This window comes from Poecilia latipinna, unplaced genomic scaffold (genome assembly GCF_001443285.1).
Source record: "Poecilia latipinna isolate Pla-1442-1.1 unplaced genomic scaffold, P_latipinna-1.0 Scaffold2168, whole genome shotgun sequence".
NCBI classification, from domain to species: Eukaryota; Metazoa; Chordata; class Actinopteri; order Cyprinodontiformes; family Poeciliidae; genus Poecilia; species Poecilia latipinna.
This window is the reverse complement of record NW_015114784.1, coordinates 84,426-106,943: the sequence shown is the minus strand read 5'-3', so window position 1 is coordinate 106,943 and position 22,518 is coordinate 84,426. Positions and strand designations below refer to the sequence as shown.

Sequence of the window (22,518 nt, the reverse complement as noted above, 5' to 3'; positions counted from 1 at the left end):
TCAACGTTGATTCAATGTTTCTGGCTGACATTGATTCAATGTTGTTTCAATCATTCTGTGCTATCTGGGTATCAACATGCATTCACTCACTCCCTAGCAACTCTCTTAATCATTTGTCTCATCAAGATCATAGTGCTTAAGCCCGGAACTGTGGTCAAGGCGACTTACTGCTAGAGGGATTTAGGGATCAGGAAACGATGAAGGGGGGATGCAAAGCAAAGAGGAGAAATCTAAATCAGATAAGAAAATAATAATAAAATAATTAAAAAAAAAAAAACAGTTGGTGCCAGCTTGTAAAATTTGGCAAGATGACAGAAACTAAGACGTATGAGTGGTAAAGAGAAAATGGTTATATAAATAGCAAAAAAGGAGTGGAAGGAAGGGAGGGAGGAAGGAAGGCAAAAGTGGTGCAGTCAGTATTCCAGCTGGGTAACAAGCTGATACAGCCACAGTGGCAGCCACAACTCAAGAACTTGGTGTGGTCCATCCGTTATTATCCGGTGCAAATTCACACCGCCTGACTGGCAGTGAGAGCAGGGTCAGTTTCAGAGTGAGAGGAAAAAGGGTTACAGAGAGGTGTGGATTTAAAAAAAAAAAGTTAACAAAAATCTAGATAGGACTGCTCTCCTGGCCTAAGTGTACGCTACAGCCACTCATTAAACACAGAAACCTGTCATTTTACTTAGCAGACGCCAGACAAAATCCAAAATGGTTATATAATACTTTCTGGGGGGATGAAAACCTCTTGGGAAATCCTGTCAGTCAAAGTAATCCCTTCAATTTTTCCAGCTACTGTTCATCTAAGGACTGTATGATATAGCCTGCAGCTCTGTAATCACACGCTGGCTGAAGGGATGAGGCTATTCTGGATTGACGGAGAGCCAGGCACTGGAAACCCAGCAGGACGCACACACTTCAAGTCATCTCCACCATCAAAAACCCGATTAAAAGATTCCCCTGGTATGCATACATATCTTAAGAAACTCACATTATAGATACGACAGGGGAAACGGAGGTTATTTTTGAGCATTACATAAAACAATATTCATGAGGTGAGGCTGGGATCTGTTGGAATAAGGACAACTGGGCCTGTGATGTAACAGAAAGACTGCTTTGCTGTAACTGAAATCAATTAGCTGTCAATGCAATTAACAGGACTGTGGAATATTAATTTAACTCCCTGGTTTGAATCTTGATAATATTCTACAAAACTTCCCAAGGCCAATGCTATCTGTGCATCTTGCAATACAAAATCACATAAAGAGTGTTGTGAGCTGAGAGTTCAGTTGTAATAGGAACGACTGGAATTCATGCAGCTGGAGTTAAGGCTCCCAAACTAACAGATTTTCTGCAGCGTTCGCACTTCTTGTTTACACACAGAGTTTTGTTGAGTTTTTCTTTGTTAAGATCAGCCTTTTTGTAGCAACTCACAGACACGAGCACCCAAGGGAATCGGAGAGCAGCTGTGATTAAACTGTTTATATGAACTCTGTATGCATCCTTTTTACGTTTTTGATTTTTTTTTTTGTTTTTTTTGTTCACATGAAGGTCACAAACATGAATTAACTTCTTACTGTGGCTAACCATGGAGAACATGCCCATTTGTACAGCACAGACCTCAGAAAGTGGGAAGAAGCTGGTGTTCTGGTCATGTCAGTGATAATTCTTCAGTTACACAGAAGAGTGTTTTATTTTATATTGAAATCTCTGTTCAAGTAAACATATTGCTATGCTTTTGTTGCAAGACAAATACTTTTACTTTCTCAAGACCGCACTCTAAGTCTGAAATTGCAGCCATCACTTATCGTTTTCTTCCTTCAACCAAAGCTGTGGTACGAGTTGGGAGTTGTGTTCAGCGTGACCTTTTGACCCTTCGCTACACATTTGACTAGATTATCTAAAACACATGGCTCTAATTAAATGAATTGGAAGCATTGGCAGGGAACTAAGCTGTCTACGCTCCACGACCTGTTCACCTTCTTCAAATGTACAAAGATCATTTCGTGTTCCCCAACCATATTTGATTACTGGTCAAGAGGCCTAAACATGCAAGTCTGATTAAGCCTGGACAGAATCTGAGTCAACAGCAAAAACATCAAGAACGAACCAGCATGACTCTGTTTACATGACCAAAGGTTAAAACCGAAGCTCCACATCGATTTCCCAGAGCTTTAATTCACCTCACTGGATTTTTTTTCCTATTCATTAAATATGTCAGAGCTAAGAATTTCCACAACTTTTTGGTCAACATTTAATCTTCAACCGAGGTATGCTGTGACACACTTTTTTAAAAGTTTCATAAAAACATCTAATAAAATCATACATATGTGTATGCTTTGATGTATGAATATTTATAATCTTGAAATTCTTTTTTTTTTCCCAGTTAGATTTTAAAAAAAAATCTAAAATCGATAAAATTGAAAACAATAGATATGACCGTATAAGGAGGTGGAAATCAGCATCAGTGGATTAATTAACACCACAAACTCAACACTCCATGCATTCGTTATTAAATAAGAAGGTTGGAAAACATAAAATATATTTTGGGAATTGTTTAGTAAACTTTAACAGGAGGAAGAAATCTTCCCTCATTGTGTTCAGGACCTGCTGTAACCCTGAACATAATGCAGCTTGACTCTAAAACACACACAAGCATCTGAGGACCATTAAAGTCTATTTTCAGGACGTCTCTGCTGAGGCACATATAACAGATGCATTATCACACCGCAGCAAAGGGCTCAGCCTCTCTCCTGCACGCTCCCTCCGTCTGCTGCTCTCTCTACCTCCTGCCTAATAGAGGCCCTTCTAATTTCATCAAATGTGATAAAGCACCACAAAATCAAGTCTGCAGCTAGTTACTTAGCCCAATCTCCCTTTGGATGAGAGGCAATAACAGCATGTGGTGAGGAAATTGGGTGCTTACTCACTCAGAAGGACGCATGCCTAGCAAGCAGAATGTGCTGGTTACGGCAAAGACTCACAGAAGACCACAAGCACGAGGAAGGAGCGAAACCTGCCACGGTCGCAACAGCAACACTTAAAAGGTGGCTGGGGTTAGGGTTGAACTCTGCTGTTCACGATCAGCAGAGTGAAAAGGAGCAAGATCCCGTGAGCATATAAACTGTCAGGGTGGTTTAGAAAGATTTCTGTGAAATTATTTCAATAATTCAGAGTTGAAAAGCTGTTGATTCAAAACTCAACACAGGAATAAGCCTACAACACTAATCTAACTCGGACTTACAATGAGTATAAATAATAGAGCTCGCCGCTGTACTTTTTCTAACTCGGTGCCGTCACTCGGAGCGTGCATAAAAATGCACCTGACGGTCCTCTGGAGTGCAACAGCTGCTGCAGGGCTATGCCAGGACACAAGTGAATAGGATGGCACAAAGCTCAGAGAGCAGGCTGGCTGAGTGACAGAGGGCCTTGCTGGATCCGAACTGAAGCACACATGCATGCCCTCCAGGCTGTTCCGTGTGAACCCCCGTACAGGATGCAGTGCTGGCCGGGACACGGTGGAAACTAAAGCATTGGCTGGTTTCCTTTGAGCCCCTGTGCTTAGAGCAGGCGAATCGCCATAGTGAGCTTTTTTTCTAACAATGCCCTCAAATATTTTTAGAAGAGACTATTATTTCCTCCGACAGGATATTTGGCTGCCATTTATCAAAGAACTGTACTATACTTTGAGCACATGATACAAATACATTCAATGAGGATTGTAGAATTATCCGTGCAATATTTTAAAACAAATGTTTTAAAAAGTCACCACACGTACTGCTAAGTCTTGTTAATATGATTCCAGAAAAAGAGCTGCAGAAACTAGGATTGTTTGTTACTCATCCACCTGCTGCTGCACACCACAGTTCAGCTGGCTTATAGAAAGGTTCAACACTTTTTCTTATTCTCTATACCAAAAAAAAAAAATCTAATTTGGTTATGCATGTTTGATCATACAAATGCAGAGAGTTACGGTGTGGAAAAGAGTCTAGAAGCAAACGTATTGCACTTAGCATAATTGTCCTCACTTTCTTGTGTTGGCATGATAGGAAGAAGGGAGCAGGAAGGAAGGAAGGAAGGAATGTCATGGTGACCTACAAGGTCTTTGATGAAAACAGCATTTTGGCAGAGAACCAGCAATTTGTAATTTCATTCAGTGTTTCTGTGAAGGTTGTGTATTGTATTGTACTGTATTGTACACCAGGGATGGGCGCATCCATTTATCAGAGCACCTCTGTGATAAAGCACAAAGAACGGCCAAGGATCAGAAGGAAAGGAAAAGAGGTCCAATTCTCATTATGTTCGGAGCCACAAGGGCACAAGGGTGAAAAAAGGCCTTATAAGACCTGAGCAGACAGGAAACACTGGAAGACATTGCACCCCACAATCTAGTCCTATCCTAGGAATTGTATCTCTTCCTTACTCATTCCTCTTTTTCTTCTCTCAGTGACTCAGAGCTGATGATCTGACACATTTTTGGTGAATCAGGGAAACTCCTGCAGCCTGAAATGAGATTGAGGTGGATAACTTAGGAGATTGTGGCAAAGAACATATGCGCGATGCCTATACTTCACAGGTTCCATGAGAGTCAGAGCAGTATGAAGAGCAACTCCAGCCAGTCCGCTACAGTGAACCTGGGAATAAGTGGTTCACACTCATTTTCACAGGCCAGAGATTTCTGATTCAGTCCCCCTGCTCTGTGATAGATTTAACACCGAGACAGCCGGGCCATTCATAATCTGCAGACATGCTGGAGAACATATTTTATATGTGGCTGCTGAGCCTCATATGACTTCCTGTCAGTAGTCCTCCTATGCTACATCTTGATATAGCCGCAAAAGCAAAAAGGCTCGAGGTTTCTGGAGAGTAAGGAATTGATGTAATCGCACACACTTGGATGTGCATAAGTAGGTCTTCAGAAAGAGAGGAGTGTGATTTTTTATAGGGGATGGGAATTATCTAAATCCATGCCTAGCATGAAATGGACTGTAATTCGTGCATTGATTTGACTGTATGTAAAATGTTGGGCAAGAGAAGTACCAGCATAAAGCGCTTTAGAGAAACTGCTCTCTAGTGAAGTACCCCGCCTGGGTTTAGCCACCAAATCACTTCAACAAGCACAGCCTCTTCTTAAGATTAATGCAACACTGGTTTTCTGGGAATTATGTTTGATCAAAGACAAATCTCTGTTAGTGAGATGGTAAAATTAGCATCAGCTTTTTTGTGAAGCTTTTTTCCCCAGCAAGTGAGGTCAGCTGGGACTACATGGAACAGAGCAAGGCAAAACCTAAAGAATGCAACTTAAATAAATCACAATCAGCCTTTACAATGTGGCCACTATCATTTATGGGTGATGAATTGCAATAGCACAGTGGGATCATCTTTCACAGTAATCACGGGACAGACTGTTTGCTTGAAACAAAAACACTTTTTAACTGAAATCTGTCAAATGAACGTGCGATCGATTGTAACAATTCCAAAAATGGATGGAGTGAGTACTTTCGCTACAAAGATCATCAATACAGCTTCATGGCAGAAATAGAGGAACATAGGACCGACTTCTCATCAATTGTGAAATGCAATATCTGTTGGAAACACCCGTTGCCTCAAAACTATGAAACAACTGGAATCCTGGTTATTGGTTGGGGGAGGAGGAAAGAAAGTAACACTAATTCACCACATGTGTTGTAGAATTAGCTTAAATTGAGCTTTTTTAGCATCAAGCAATGTTTTGTTAAAGTTAATGATGGCTGGACATAAGTGTCCTTACTTTTCGGATTTCGAATTACGACCATTGTCATGAGTGGTCATTGGCCACTGTGATTAATTACAGGTGGTTTGGGAACACTAGGATGCCAGTTTGTTGAGTCTTAACACTTCTGCTCTTCCTCCTCACTTTATAAATTACCATGTACATCTTCACTCAGTGAACTCATATTTGCTTTGCAATCATACTTTGACATCACAATTATTTTTGACAAATATATTTTACACTAATACCCCAAGTTGGTTATTGTAAACACAGCAACATCACTCACTTGTCTACAACTTTTGGTTGTTTTGTTTCTTCCTTTAATGTTGACAAAGCTCTTAGTTATGGAATTGCTATAATCTTTGTGACCAACATGTTAGACCCCAGTTAAAATGGAATAGCTGTAAAAATGATGACATCCAGTACGCCTTTTAAAGAGAGGAAATATGGGGACATTGAAACATGAACAGAGAGCACAGTATTAACTGAAGAAAAATCCCATGCTTGGTCAGTATGAACTAAGCCAAACCGAGGAATTTCTCTGTGGCAGTTTCTTCCTCGTATTAACATTTTCTCAGACCACACACACAGATGATGGAGCTCAGTGAGCCACGCTGCGGCTCGACCACTTTAACAGAGATCCCTGGGTTTAGCGAAGCAGCAAAAGGAGGTTGCTACAAGTCATCCAGTCTCCATTCATCCATCTGAGGGATGTAACTGAGATTTCAATTCTAGTCAACAATTAGCATGTTTTTGGCAGAACCTACGGGTATGATGTTAAAGTCTGCGAAACACAGCAGTGGGCAGTCTGAGTATTTCCTTCTATCACAAAACTCTGTCATTTCTCAATTGGTGGGCAGACGAAGAAAAAATATGGAATGGGGTACTTGGCAGGCTCTCTTTCAGCCAAACTAAACAACCCTGCTGGTGTTACCCTATAAACTGCATCAGGAATGATGAAAACATATAATCATACTCCAGCAAAAAAGTGCAATAACAGGAAGGAGGGGAAAAAAAGATTAAATCGGCTGTTTGTTACCCTCGAGAAAACGTAACCAAGGAGGGGGAAAAAAAGCCCCATTCAGCATTTCATCAGCTACATAAATAGGAGCAGCTGCGGCTCACTAACATGCTGAAGTGGGCTAATTAGGACACTTGGTGGTTGGTTTACTGTTGTTTTAGAATGGCTTGGACGGACTGTGAGTGACTGAGACCACTTTCATTTTATTCTTCATGGGCACACTTCAAACCAACAACACGTACTGTATTTCCTGTGAGATCATCAAAGGGTGGCGAGGGATGGAAGGAGCCGTTTCCCAGCCTTTAATTTTCTGTACTCAATCTGGTGCAAACAGTATCACTTAGTTATTCTTCTCAGTGCCACACAGCTCTCTTAACTTTCATGAAAACAGTTTTGCCTTCCTGTTCCGACCCTCCCTTGCAGCTTCCTCCTCTCTTCCTGTATGACTCAGTAGAATAAGTAAAAAAATCCCACACCTCCCTTCTTCTTCCATTGTTTTGCAGCAATGCTGTGTTTCTATGGACTGGAAGCGGACCCAGACTGGAATGACATTCATGCAGTTTAATGAACTTGGGGAAAAAAAAAAATACTACATTCTCTGCATAACTTAAAAGAAATTTGACTTTACAATCCGACACCCTGAAATTGTCCTCTGACTCTACATGAAGCTTGTGCTCTTTCCAACACTTCGCCTTCAATGCGTCATGACAACAACGCCTTTCCATTATGCCGTCTAAAACCATTTTTAGGAGCGTTGAACTGAGAAGCAGCTTGTAGAAAAAGCTCAGCAGTTCCAGGTAACTGCTACTGGCGCTAGTCTGATGGAGCTGTGAGGGGGAGGAGCGATCTGTCAGACCGAAGCTTGGCTGGAAGACTGCAGCTCCAAAATGATTAGTTGGGCTGTATGCTCAGGTAGCCAGCTTACAGTTGACTGTTTCACAGACCAACTGCCCGCATGTTCCCAACTGTAGCTTTGTGTTACCTTCATAAGAGTAGTGGGTGTAAAGAGGTGCTTTTGTAGTTTGTACAAGGCAGCTAACTAGTAGTATTGTGCAGCAACAGGTGGGGGAGGATTATAATGTTTTTATGCTCTGGGCAGACAGAGAAAACGTTGGTAGCTATGCTACTTCTAATCCAGTTTCATGCCATGTTAAACAGCAAAACATTATGTGATTATGGAAAATGTAGGAACTTTAAGACCAGAACTTTTCAAGCATTCCCATACTTTGATACTAACCTATTCTCAGATTCTCAGGGCTCAGAATAAAAGTGTACATTTATGTCACCAGATGGAGTCACATCACAACAATGCCTGAGTTATGCATCAAAGGACACAATTTGCTTAGACAAGAAATAATGTACCTTTTTAGTAACACCAGAACTATGCTTCATACGAAAAGATACAGCTCTAGTCACAAGAACTTTGTATACTCTGATACCTGTAACCAGTCAATGCCAAACTGAAACTGGGAGTTTTGAGCACGGCTGAGATGACTCCTTGATATTTGAATAGTTGTGGTGGAAGCATCGAGTAAGAAATATCATTCATGCTATTCTCCGCAACAAGATTTTACTTAGCCTGTCTCTACGAACAACCATCAAACACACACATCATATGCATGATTGCCTTGTCTTCCTCTTGTTTCATCTACCGACAGCATCTAACTGACATGCATTATCAGTGACAGCTTTTTGTCTCTAGTGCGTTAGAAGCTCATGAATGACACCTTTCTGTTGCATCGTGTTTCAGGAAGATTAAGTCATACATCTAATCTATTAATACATTCACAAGTCATAATTCTGTTACTTTCATTCATAAACTCTTGCAGTAAGCATCCTTTATTGCCACAAGCCGCTTATATGTAGCATCATAGTTTAGAAAGAACTTCTTTTGGTAGGGTTTGAAAGAAGAAGCTTCATGAGAACTTTTGTCTGTTGTGTTTTCTTTGCTTTCCCCTTTTCTCGTTTGTTGCGTCAAGCGGTAGCATTCAAAGACAGGTGGGGTTGTTTACCTTGACACAGAGCTACTGCACATGTTCAGCGCCTCGGGGACCCAGGCAAACACACGCACACACACTACATTTCAGCTTTTCAGACCTTAAGCCGTTGAAGCAGCTAATGCTTTGTACAACACAACCCACAAACGCTGTAGCCTTGGCAGAATAAACAAAACCAAGGTGTCCTTTATCAGGCACGTCACCGTCTGCACAAAAGGAATCCATGGAAAATTTACATAGTGGTAAGAAGAACTGGGTGTGTTCTCACCAACACATGCCTAAGAAAGTGGCAGCACATATCCGGTATACCGCCTTCTGCAATTATTTATTTTTTTTTTCACATTTTTGATAAAGAATGCAAGCCTGTGGTTCTCAAAATGCAGGTGAATTAAAGCGTGTGCCATAATCTGGAAGCATCTGAGCCATTTGCCAGTCCCCTCTGGCGTGCCTCCACCCAGCTCACGGTTTGTCTCACTTCCAACCTCCCAAAACAGACGGGAAAGAATGAAGCGAAGCAGAAGAAAGGGTTGATGCTGTGTCTGTTATTCAGTAAAATAAAACCTATCCTCTTTGTAGATTTGGAAAAAAAAAAAAAAAAAAAACATCCATTACAGGACTAAACACCACTCAGAAAAAAATGGTCCTAATTTAATCCGATGTTTGCAAAAACAACACCCAAAACACCGTGCTTGCTTGGTAATAACATGCAAATTCCCCTCACCTATTCACCCCTGTCAGGTGGAGCATGTTTTCTGAGAAATGTGGGGGTGGACTTGTGGCAGGCAGTGAGGTTGGTGCAAATTACCTAATTGTAAACATAATACCTACGAGTTCAGACGCCTCCTGCAATGAGGAAAAAAGTGTTAAAAGTCGGGGTAATCCAGATTTTCCAATACCTACAATAATATCTAAAAAAAAATAAAAATCCAATATGCTCTTTCTACACCAACAATGTTCAGCAGCATTTTCACCCAAAGTGTATATTAATCCCAAACTGTTGCAGATTAATACAAGAAAAGATGCTCATTCATTTCATTCATGTATAAACCTGCCTTTTCCCTTGTTTCATCACTTTTCTCACTCCTCCTCCCTTCTTTACCTCGTGCCTCTCTTTAAGCAGGCAGATGTTTCAGAGCAGTCATTTAATCAGCATCTTTATGGAACAATACAGGAATTTTAAGCCCTATGCCGGAAAAAAGCCTCGGCTGTCACACTCTGGATAATTGCCTCTGATGCCCAGATTCATTCTTCCCTTCAACGCTCCAGAAATGACAATGCTCTTGACTGACATTGCAGCTGATGTGAGAGAATGTCGAGAATTCAGATTTTGTGTTTGGCCCTGCATGATATTGCATCACATCATTTATCCTGCACTAATTATTTGATTTGAAAGTTTCTCAAAGACACTGCTGTCACGTTTCCCATTTCATTTATGATGACAGAGGAAGAATAATGTGTCCATGTGGGCGAGCTCCCACTGTTCCAATGACTACATGCAGTTTCCCTTTGATAGCAAAAGGCCAGTAGGAAGTAAGAGTGATGGAAAAACAACATCCAACTTCAACTATGATAGAACCAACTTGAGAGTTTAAAAACTTTGCTATGATTAGTCATAGCAAGGGATTTAACAATACTTCCAGATCACAAGACCATACAAGGAGTTTGTATACCAGAACAAGACAAGATTTTAGTGACCTTTCTGGAAAAACTAAGTACATTTTTTATTATTTTCACAAAAGATTAACAGTGTTTCAAGGCATGTGTTTCAGCCAATCATGCTTTCAGGTTGCCACAAAAGTTTAACACTGACAAAAGTCGCTAGATTTGTCCCTGGTCACATTTTTGAAAGTGGCTAGAGGGTTCTGAAAAGTTGCGAAATATCGAGACAATGTCACCAACTTGTCAAACTGTGCTCTTATCCTGACCACAGGTCATCTTCACACTTGGACATGCCTCTCATTGCACTACTTGCTTTGGTCGAATCTTTCAAAATTTGTCTTGAGGTGAGGTAATGCTTAGATATTAGCATCTGCAGTAGTTCCAAGACTGTTTCACTGTGTAAGGTATATTTGGTCTTTGAACTATTAAAATAGGCAGTTATAATTGTTTTCATAGAGAGGGATTAAAGTATTTGATGATTTTAGCTACTGGGGGTCAGTTCAATCAAACAGATTGAGAAAACTGTTGCTAGCAGCATAATGGTTTTCCATTATCTATTATATTATTATCTATTATATTGTCTTACAATTTTGAAACTACCTTGGTATGTCTTGGTGCCAAGATTCAAACTTAAGTCACTTATCTCTGTGCTTTTTAGGGCTCAAACTAATAGAATAAACATATGTCCCCAGACAAAGTTATCACTTCACAAAACCTAAAAGTAATCCAGCATCTTAATATTTCAAGAAGTTGTGACAGGAAAGTTTGCAACACCACCAGTAATGGCCATTTTCTCAATTTGAATTGACAGGACAAGCTCAAAGAAAAGCAGTTTTGGGAAGAGAGGGTTCCACATTACATATTATGCTTTAAAATCTGGACTATGATGTATAATTCTACATCAAAACTGAGGTTAAATGAAGTAACTGTACATTTTCACAGACTCTCAAGGCGTTATGACAAGCTGCCTTCCTTCCTAAGTACCTTCCATCCTTTTTCTCCCACTGGCTTCTGAGTGTGGATCAGAGTCATGTATTCATGCATACACATTAATGTTATCCCAAGGGAAAATTCATTTCCCCTGGCCTGGACACAATAAATCACCGTGGGCCAAAGTAAAGAGTCTGGAGTTGCAGAGTCTGGCGGCAGTAGCTTTAGTCAGAACTTTTTTCATCCAACAACATTAACCCAAGTACTTTCACAAGTTGAACTGAAATCCAAGTCAGAAAACATGGACATGTTTTTAAAATCATAAACGCAAGTTTGAAAGAAGAAGTCCACTTGTTCTGTTTAAATGTTTGAGCCTTTGTCGACGCTTCTGGGAAACAAGTTTCCGCAATGAGCCACATTCCATGTTTTGAAGCTGAATGAGTTTCATGGTCTTTCATCATCAATTTATCCCTCTTTACTTTGGTCTACAACTGTGGAAAAACTTAATCAAGAGGATGTGTGTGCACAAGAGACAGAACAAGATACTGTAGTGAAGAAATGAGAGCGGAAAGCTGTTCCAGACACAGTTTTCTGTTTGCCATCTAACTCTGATGAATTCAGAGGCACTTGTTTCCCCTTCCTCTTTCCTTTCTTCCCATCTTCTTGCTCAGTCAAAGCTACATATGACTTCAGGCTTTTACTTCCCAGTGAAAGAAGATTTCCACACAGATAAAGTGATAGCTGACCAAAAATCTGGTATCACTGAAATATGAACAAGTGCAGGGATCTACATGGCACTGAGCAATAGAGCACACTGAAAGAAATATTTGTAAATTTTACCCTGCAAGTCAAATTAAAGAGACATTCAAAACAATAAATACAAAATGCATTAATATCTATGAATTGTTTTCAGTATTGGTCACATACCAACCATCCATTTGAACTGAGAGTATGAGAGGATTATGCAGTTAAAGGGGCAGTATTATGTGCTTTCCAGCCACAATCCAGTAGCTATGTTACCTTCATTTGTTATAAAAATGCTATATACATTAAATATGACAAAAATAATTTGACTTCATAATTTAACACCTTGAAATTTGACATCTGTCTCATTAAGAAACTCCTTCTCTTTCTGAAACTTCACCTTCAGGGAGTCATCACTCGACCATTAACACTAACATTTTTACCAGCATTGTACTGAGAAGTAGCTCCCATAATGAGCTCATATTATGTTTGCCAATTGCTGTGGGCTAGTCTAAAAGAACCGAGTGAGGCAGCATGAAGAGCTGCTCTGTAAGGCAGAAGCTCAGTAGCTTGGAAACAGCAGTTCTGAGGAGGAGCTGCACCTTAATGGCGGTGCTAGACCCGCCCAGACATGCACGGCTGAGTGGTTGTCAAGGGAGATTTAAGGATTTCTCAAACATGTATTAAAGGATCAAGGCCAGGTACGTTTTTGATGAGGAAATAACATTATAACATGCTGTAAAAAAAAAAAGTCTATTTTACACGATGCTGCCTCTTTAACACCCTATGGTACTTCTGGAGGGGCAGAAGTACCAATCTCCAAGCTGAATCACAACTCAGCTTGGAGAATCTGTTGACAAGACAGCTTTCAGTTGTGCTATCCACAAATCTGACCTTTATCAAAGAGTGTGAACAGGGAAGCTGTTCTTAAAAGAAAATCATAGGAAGTCCCATTTGCAGTTTGCCACAAGCCATGCAGGGAACACAGCAGACCTATAAAAGATGGACAAATAAGACCAACGCTGACCTTTCACAGCCTGCAAGTAAAACACTACGTGTGGTGGAAAACTAACGCTGCACATCATTCTGAACACACCACCCCCATCATGAAATGCTGTGGCTGGAGCCCCAAGCTTTCGGGATGATTTTCATCAAGTCCACTGAAGCTGAAAGGTGTTGATAGGGAGATGGACGAAGCTAAATACAGGGCAGTCCTGGAACAAAAATGGAAGGGTCATCTTCGCTAGAAGGACCCCATGCATAGAGTCAATAGCTACAATTGAAAGGTTTGGATAGAAACATTCATCTGCGCCAATGGCCCAAGTAAGAAAATTACTGTTCAGATTCCCATCATCCAATCTAAATCTTGAGCTTTGTTGCATAGAAAATGGGCAAATCCTTCTCAATCTATATGTACTAAGGAGGTAAAAACAAATCAAAAGATGGATCATAACTGCGATGAAAAATGGTTGTAGAAAGAAAAATAAAACAATGAATGAATTAAATTGTACATTTTCATAGTACTTTTTGTTGAAATATATTGATTTGTGGTAGAAAAGTGACAAAATGTGAAAAATCTCAAGATGTGAGTGTTTTTTTTTTATAAATCTGTAAATCTATATTAATATACTAACCTGCAGGATTTCACAATCATAGGGTAAAGAAAACAACACATTAGGCAATTCCCTAAACAACATTATAAAATGCTTCAAATAGCTGGTGGTAATGGCCATAATAGGCCCCTTTGAGCATTTGAGTTGAAAAGGGTTTTTACTCCAACTGAGCTGCGGTTTACATAGTAGAGCAAAAAAAAAAAAAAAAAAAGCTGTTTTTGGCTGGGCTCCTTTATGGCACATGAGTTGACTAGACAAGCAATGTCTGCACCCCTTTTCCAGCAGTAACCATGGTGACAGTGGCAGGCAGGGGCATCCTCATCACCAGGGGGCAGTGTGGGCAATGCTACATAGTTGTCCATACTGCCAACCCTCTGTCTTGCGTACCCCACACACGGGCTGTACACAGTCACGCAAAAAAACTACACATGTGCCACACTGTCCAAGCAAATCCGAATGAAAATGGACACAAACGCACGCAGCCAAGCACAAATTCCACACATGCACCCTGTCATCTGCTCCTGACAGATGCCCCTTGGCGCTCAACAAAAGCCCCCTCCCACTCTTGCCTCTCTCCCGCTCCCTTTTGTTGCTCACTTATTGTTGAATTTCCACCAAACAAAAATGCACATCCTCCCATGACACCAGCAAATTGATTATTTATGGTGCCAGGAGAACTGACTTATAACTGACTTATATTCAAATGTGTGTGAAAGGCGAAGATGCTTGAGACAATGGATTCAATCTCTTAAATGAAAAGAGAGCAAAGTGTATTTACATAAGAATTTAAGGTTCTTTTTCCTCCTCTTTTTCGCCGATTACCTGCTTGTGCTGTATTGAACAAGCCTGGGAGCAGTTGTAGGACTGCGAGATGACTTCATGAGGGAATGCAGAATGAGATCAGGAAACAGGCGGCCACCTGACAGGGTCTGGAGGGAAAAAAAAGAAATCACACAAGCCCTCATCCTCATGTTTGCAGAGGTGAGAGCCAGACTTGCAGCCAGCGTGAAGATCGGTGACAAACAAACAACCAGACTTGTTATTCTGCAGGTCCCCGTGCCAGGATTCCTGCCCTTATCGCTGGCATCGAGTAATTTTGTTACACATGGTAAATATAGGAAGGCTTGTGACAGCAGACATCAGATAAAAGCTAAAAGTGCCTGGGCAGCGAAATGTGGAGATGGGGCTGAATGCCTAAACAGGCTGCTATGTGAAGGAGAGAAACTGATGAGTGTGGCAGGCAGATTGAGGTACTAAAGAACGGTGGAGGAGACGGATCCCGTCCCATGGAAATGTGTCATGAAGGCAGTGCTATTAACATCTTAATAAAAGGCTTGCCAGGCCCTGGAGAGCCCTCCTGAGTAGACTGCCTCCTTCTTTCCACACAGTGGCCCTAAAGCCGCTTTTTGCTGCATATCAACGAGGAAACATTTAGGTTGTGCCAGTCCTGCATTGTGAGGGTGTTAGACTTCCCAAAGGAGTAGCCTAAATGTCTATCCACAAACATGCTCTGCTAAATTCCTTTATTCCCCCTTTCCCTCCACTTTCATTTACTGTTCATTTCTCCATCTGTTGGATTTAGTAGCCATACAAAAGCCTTTGTTTCAGCAAGCTGGCAGGCCTTTGGGACAGCAGAGTGCACTCTGGGGTTCAGTGCTAACTTGCTGCCATCAATAGATAGAGCAGGATCTGGACCAGCCACAGCAGCACCAGGCAGAGGGAGGACTATTAACCGTCCTCTGATGAAGCTTGAAGCTGGCTGCTGCCTGTCTGTCTGTCTGTGTTGACACACAGGCTGCTTTCTTCTCCCAGCCTGACAGAATTCCTACTGACTCCTACATGAGTCTGTTACTAGTATCATGGCATATCAGGGTTTTAAAACGTGCTCCTATGGTTTAACCTGCTTTTAACGAGAAAGTCCAAGAGTGATTACGGTTTTCTCCGTCTTTTTGGGGATCAAGTAGCTGCAGCCGCTCCCCCACCTGTCGCTGCGCCCTGTCGGTTGATGAGTCACGAGAAGGATCCTCCTACACGTTCCCCTTGCTTTTTTTCTTCAGAGAAAAAACAATTCAGGTGTTTCAGCACATGAGTAGCTCTGCTCTGCCCCTCCCACACCTGTAGCTGTGCATTGTTTAGCAGACTGAAGGAAGAATGGTACAGATTTCTCTAACTTTCTCTTGTTCTGATGCTTTTCTTGTGTTAATAAGAAAAATAAATTCAGCCGTCTGATCCTGTGCACAATGCACTTGAAAACCACAACTTCATTTTATGGAGTTGTGTTCTTCGAGTTCAAGCTATGTGCAAAATCAAACTACCAAACGCAACATCTGAATGTTAACAAAATATGTCATTACTTTTGCAGCAATAGAAATAATTTTTGCAATTTCATCAAGTTCCACATCTTTGTAAAAACGTTGCATTTTATCTCAAACTTGTAATAACATGAGAATCTTTTCGGTCCCTGAAAAGAAAATAACTTTTCTTACATCGAAAATAAATATGTATCGAAAAAAGATATTTGAGAAATTGAAACTTTATTTCTCCCTTCGTTTACGGAAATTTGAAATTTACTCCTTTGGAAAACAAAAAGGACTTTTTACATCTAGATTGTCTTTTATCTTTATTTTGTCCCATCACAACCCAGATAAATGCACACTCAGACAAATACCTAAAAGACTCATCTCATCGTTTTTCAGGCCCTCTAAACTCCCTTGAATTTTATCTGGACTTTAGTTTTTAAACAGTACTTTACACAGACATACTTATAGAGCACAACAAAAAACATAAATAGTGAAAAGTGAACACAAAATGTGATTTCAGGTAACAGCTCCATGGCAGGAAGGAGCCTGGGGATAGTGAGAACTTCCACTTTAGGAGTGGCATTTTCTTTTTCAACTGCCCAATGTTTTTCACTGTGCATCATGAAAGAATGAAATGCAGAGTGGCATTGATTTCTGCACTCTGTGCCATGTGTTGCTCATACTGGGCAAGCTGCTACTTAACAATGTAGTGGCCTGTAGTCATCAATTTAAAACGGTTTCAACGATTGGATAAGTCACTGAAGCCTGCACACACAGCTACTCAAGATGATGAAAATGGCTTCGGCAGCATGACAGCACCATTAAATGTGACCCTGTGGTGTTTTCCAACATCTGTTATTGTATGAAAATTATCAAAGCTGAAGAACAGATCTATGGTATATGCATGTTGAAAACATGAGGGGTTCATCTTCACTAGAGGATTAGCAACCAAATCAGAGACCCTTTGGCACCAAGTGGGTATGTGCTGGTAAGATTCTGTTGTGTGAAGCAGCAAACAAACCAGATAAATGTTCCTCCAAGTACAAAAACTCTAAAAGACTTTGAACAATGTAAAAACAATTTCTCTCAGTTTCGCCGTCTGAATGAACTCTGAAGAAAACACTGGTTCCTTTAACAGCTTTATTCACTGTTTGCAAAAATCTAACTCTGAGCCAACTTTCCATGGTAAAACTTTCACACCAAAGAGTGCCATTAACACCACCTTGCAGTGGTAAAATGTGGAGTGTTCACTGCTAATACCAGGTTTGTGTGCTAGTGATTACTGAGGCTGGTAAAGATGCAAATCCCCTCCACATACCCGCCAAGTGCATTTCTATAATATGTTACATCATTTCAGGAGGAATATTTGTTGCATTTCTGTTTAAAATGAAAGACATTAGATAATGTAATTGCCTAATTATATTATTTTGTTAAATCTCAAAATGAAATGATGAAGCAGAGAACTTCTCTCCGCTAATGTCGAAAATAAAACAGTTTGCAATTGTGTTGTTTTCATGAAATGAACAATTAAAATCGCACATAAATTAGTTTTTTCACACAATAACTACTTCCTGTTTTCTTCTTCATTGTTTTCACCAGTGATGTGATGCAAAAAAAGTGTTTCCATTGCAATTCTGTGAAATAAAATAATTTCACCTCATCCTAACGCCAAAACTTTTTATTGATAAACAAGTAATTTCAAAATTGCCATGTTTACAATTCATTTTTGAAATATTAAATTGTGTGATTATATGGTCAATGGAAACACAACTTGTTAAAAACCAGCAATGCGCAGCAGGGGAATCTTATCCCTTAGGTTAAAATTATGTGCAACATGTGTAACAACTATAGAAAAATGGAAAATAGAATACAGATTTCAATATAAAAAGTAATATTTAGCTTTGAATATTTGAAGCTAGCACACCGATTCCTGTTTCAAGTAGGTTACTGTATCAATGTTTTATCTGTCAATAGGACTGTTATGACACAACAATATGAGCGTATGTTTTATTGGAATCAACAACTATTTCAGGAACCATCTCCAAATCAAGACTTGATTCCAAAAAGTGGAGAGATTTTAGTGACATTGTCACAATTAACAGATAAACAAGAAGCACAGAGCTATGATAAGGAAATAAAGTATTTGTGATCTTCTGCTTTTTTTTTTTTTCTAAAAACTGAACTGACCAAGCATCCTCTCTGACTGCTTTCCATTTGCTCACTGTCACCTACAGACCCAGATCTGCGTTTATGTCGATTCTCACGTGCTTACACTCACCAAAGTGCAGATTGCAGACACAAACATGTACATAACGAGGCTGAATGAGCAGAGCGTGTGTGGGTCAAGGAGATTGAGATCTCAGTTGTGACAGCTGGACAGTTGAGAGGTTCAGATAAACAGCCTGCAGGAAGCCAAGACGGGAGGCCAATGGCATTAAAACAAACACTTTGCTATTTGCACACTCCAGCAGATAGGGGAAAGAAGGACCTATATCTATCAGCGAAAGAGTCACTGAAGCCACAAAAGCTCCATTATGTGCATGTTTGCGTGCATGTGGAAGCAAATAGACAGTTGGGACGGCGGGGGTTGCTGCAAATGATGATGGGGGGTTAGGGAGAAATCGGGTCTGCGTTCAGAATACAAAACCGCTGAACACATTTGCAGCATTCACTCATTAAGAAATAGGTCAAGGATTCTGCTCGCATGCGTAGCAACTTGTCAAAATCTCTCAAGCTGAACTGTGGCAAGCCTCTCTGCCTTAAGGGGGGGAATCCGTAGAGGAGCGAGCACTGTGGTCTGCCAACACAGACCACAGTGCTGTGACATATAGCACACAGAAAATAAGCAACAATTCAACGCAAAGTCCAATTGTGGAATGCAAACGATCTCAACTCATTGCTCTTCATCAACAGAGGACGCTCTTGAGCCAGCGGAGTTTGTCGCCGATGCTGATGGATGCTGATAGTGGCAGTGGTAGCTGAGGGTTATGACAGTCTTCAGAAAGTCTGCAGTCCATTAGGGAAGCACTTGCTCTTACAGCAGTAAAGGTCACTTTTCTAAATGAAGTAACAGTGATTAAAAAGACATTTTAGGGGTGAAAACCAGTTCCATCCTGCCCGGACTTTGATCTATCTATAAATAAAGTCATCACTCTGCATTTTAAGCAAGCAAGACGGAATATTTTCCAATGGAAAATCTGGTAAATCTGGACAGACTTGTGCAAACTGCTTTACTGGACACATAATAAACGAATGCTTTGACAGATATTACAGCTTCTTGCAGCAACTTTGGAAAACAAGCCCAGTCCGAGTAATTTCTACCCAGCTCGGTAAGGTTAACCTTATTGATCGTATCAACGTGTGATGTTGAGGTTCACGAAAGGCAATCTCGGATAGAAAGACTTCAAAGGCACCGCTTTAAAAAAAAAGAGAATTATTTAGAAAGAAGAACAAACCTTCTGCTCTTCTTTATGTTGGTTCATTAAACCTGTCAACAATAGCACAAACGCCTAAAAGTCAAGGTAAATTTGAGTGACTGAAGCTTAGTGAGGGTTTATAAGTGGCAAAAAGAAAAAAAAAATCCAAACGCAAGACAAAGAATAGTTTCTTAATGATATAAGAGTTACTGAAAAGCTCAGCTGGTCTGAGAGAGCAACAACACATAGAGCCTGCTTCTTTTTCATTATTAGATTGGAGTTAATTAGGTGAGCATAATCAGCATGTTATAATCTAAACAATTGTGTGAGCTAGTTTGTTCTTCTAAAGGGAGCCGAATGACACCCCCTCCCTTGCTAACGGTTGCTTTGGGGAGGGGAGACGCAAGGCTGTGTCCCTTTGAGATGGATATTAAAATAATTGTGTGCGGGGGGTCATGCTTCAGAGGCTCCAAAAATGTGATTTTGCCAGGAAGGAACTGGTTTTGATTGCAAGGGCAGAGGGATTAATATGCTACCCATCAGCGGCGGCAGATGCAAGTCATTTTCATGCAAATGCGAGGCAATTTTCTACTTAAGACAACATTTATTTTCTTTGGAGTCACTGTCATGGGTGCTCACCAGGACACTGGGAGTCTGACAGAGAATTAAGATTTGTAGGTGTATCGGCTGAATTGGACAGATGAGGTCTGGAGCCGTCCATGGAGCTCTATGCTGATGACAGTAAAGGGCAATAATGTAATAACACAACTGACAGAGGTCTGATAATGTGAACTAGATTAGTGATCCGGAGAGACCAAACCAAGGAAGATATTTATGAGTCAGAAAATCATTTCTGTCTCAGATTCAAGGCTCACTTGTTGCAGGGAAGCAGGTCAAAGTCAACAGCCTGACGGAGCAAGTTAAAATTGTCAACTGAATGGACTTTGAGTCTAATTTACTTGATTAAGGTCAATGAGTCAGAATCACTTGACTGCAGAATTGTGATGACTGTAAGCAAAAGGAAGTAAAATGTTCGAAGACTGATCAGTCTTCGAAATTCTTTCGGCTCTTAAATGCCGAAAGAATTTAAGAGCCAAGAATGCTGCAAACCTGAATTCTCGTCTCAGTTGGAAAAGTTGGAAAGAAATTAGGATTTCCAATCTCAGTTTTCATGCATCTTGGCACGCTCTCCGCCGGTTTTTCACACTGCTGCTGGGTTCAGGTGATGACACAATCTGTTTCTCATCAAGTATAATCAGGTGTTTGAGTTAAAATTTAATTGAAATGGAATTTCTGTCATACATGTAATGATTTTAGGGAAAAAATAAAAGTGTTTAAATTTTGTATTAAAACTGTATTAACTGTTATGGTTGAAGATGCAAAAACTATAGATTTTTTTTTGTTTTTGTATTTTTTTTTTTTTAACATAAAAGACAGCCAGGCAAATATGCAAAGACTCTGGTCCATGTGCCGAATCTGCAGGTTACTGCTCTGCTGTAAAGGTTTGATTCATAAGACTATGTGTGATGAACGTTTGTTTGGGCGTCAGAGTGTGAGCTGTGGCACCGACACAATGTAAAACAGGCTGCCACCTTATCAAAGCCTGCAGCCAGAGATGATAAATGTCTCTTCCCGGTTGTCTCTATGCAGTGTCGGAAATGAGCTCTCCTGCAGTGTCGAGAGGGGCTGTTTTGTGGCACTCAGTGTGAGATTCCAGCAAATAAAAATTCCCATAAAGGCAGATTTATCCGAAACAACTGAGGTGATCACTCACCTCTTCATTTTTGAACTGGATCTCCTGGTTCCTTCAAGACAGGCAGTTGTTGATGCGCTCCACTCACATCCACGGAAAGAAGAAGGGGGTGAAAAAACGATTCCAAATGCGCTCAGTACAAGGTTGTAAGGGAAATCACAAATGCAGTGTTAGTTGGGTCAGTCCTTTAATGCAGGGTAGCCTCTCTGCAGGAAGGACCTGTTAAGCGGTGGCGTCATTCATTCAAAGTGGACACCTTGGACGTAGCAGCTGATTGCGAATGCAGCGCGTAAACTTCACAGCAGAGCCCGGGCGTCAGCATCTGAACTGACCTCCTGTAACGTTAACTTCAGCGGACCGTGTCAGTGCGGCAGCGGTGCATTCCTTCGGGTTCCGCAGTCAGCCTTCCTCCGGTGCGGCTCTACGCTGCGAGCCTCCAAGCCGCAGCCAGGCTCGCCATCACCCGCCGGTAGAAGAAGAAACGTGTTAGCGTCGGTGCAGACCCGCAGCGTGGCTTCCTCACAAGGCTCTGCCGGACTCACACTCACAGAAGACTGGCGGCTCCATCAGAGTACAGCGGTGTGTTGTAGCTGCGTGTTTGCGTGCGTGTGTATGCGTGTGTGCTGCCATTGGCACAGAGCGCGCCTAAACCCAGCCCACTCACACTCCAGCTCATTACGGCGTTAACTGTTTCCGCCCAGAATTACACATTTTGTACATAATTTGAAAACTTTGTGTATGCAAAAAATAAATCAGAATTATGTCGTTGAAATAAAAGCTTTACTGAACACAGATTAATATATATTTTTAGATGCACTAGTTAAGATTTAGTTTGATAAAAGGTGAAACATTTTTCAAAGTTTTCCCGTATTGTTTAACAGAAACAAAAATACTTTCGGACTGACGCTCCAGTGTTGTAACATTTAGATTGCAGCTACAGCAACTCTGCAACTGACACTTTTTGCATTTTTACCTGACCAAAGCGATATAACATGGACACAGTTCTACAGTAGTCGCATCAGGTTAAAAAATGAACACGTCTTACCCATCAGTTGACTTTGTCTTCACAGCACACAGTCCCCAGTCACTGACAGGTTCTCTTCTTCTACTTTGTATTAGAACACTGCCATCTATAGGTCAAAATTTGAATATCTCTCTCTCTCCCTTTTCTCTCTTCATCTCTGTGTCTCTCTCCACACGTACGTTGCTCATGTCCAGTTTTGTTTTCTTGTTTCCATTTCTCTTTTGGACCTGAATCATCTGTGTCCTCAAATTTATGCTGAAACGAGCTGATTTTCAGGTAACACAGCAAAAAAACAAAGAGTTTCTAAATCCT

The 22,518-nt window shown here is 40.8% G+C and overlaps 1 long non-coding RNA gene across 1 annotated transcript; it reads right to left on the bottom strand.

Moving 5' to 3' along the window:
* Positions 1 to 10: 10 nt before the first annotated feature.
* LOC106936549 (uncharacterized) lies at positions 11 to 21,915 on the bottom strand. The gene is made up of 3 exons (XR_001422152.1): positions 21,204 to 21,915; positions 14,536 to 14,642; positions 11 to 20 (listed from the first exon to the last, which is right to left on the bottom strand). It is a non-coding gene; the product is annotated as an uncharacterized LOC106936549 (long non-coding RNA).
* Between the last annotated feature and the right edge of the window lie 603 nt (positions 21,916 to 22,518).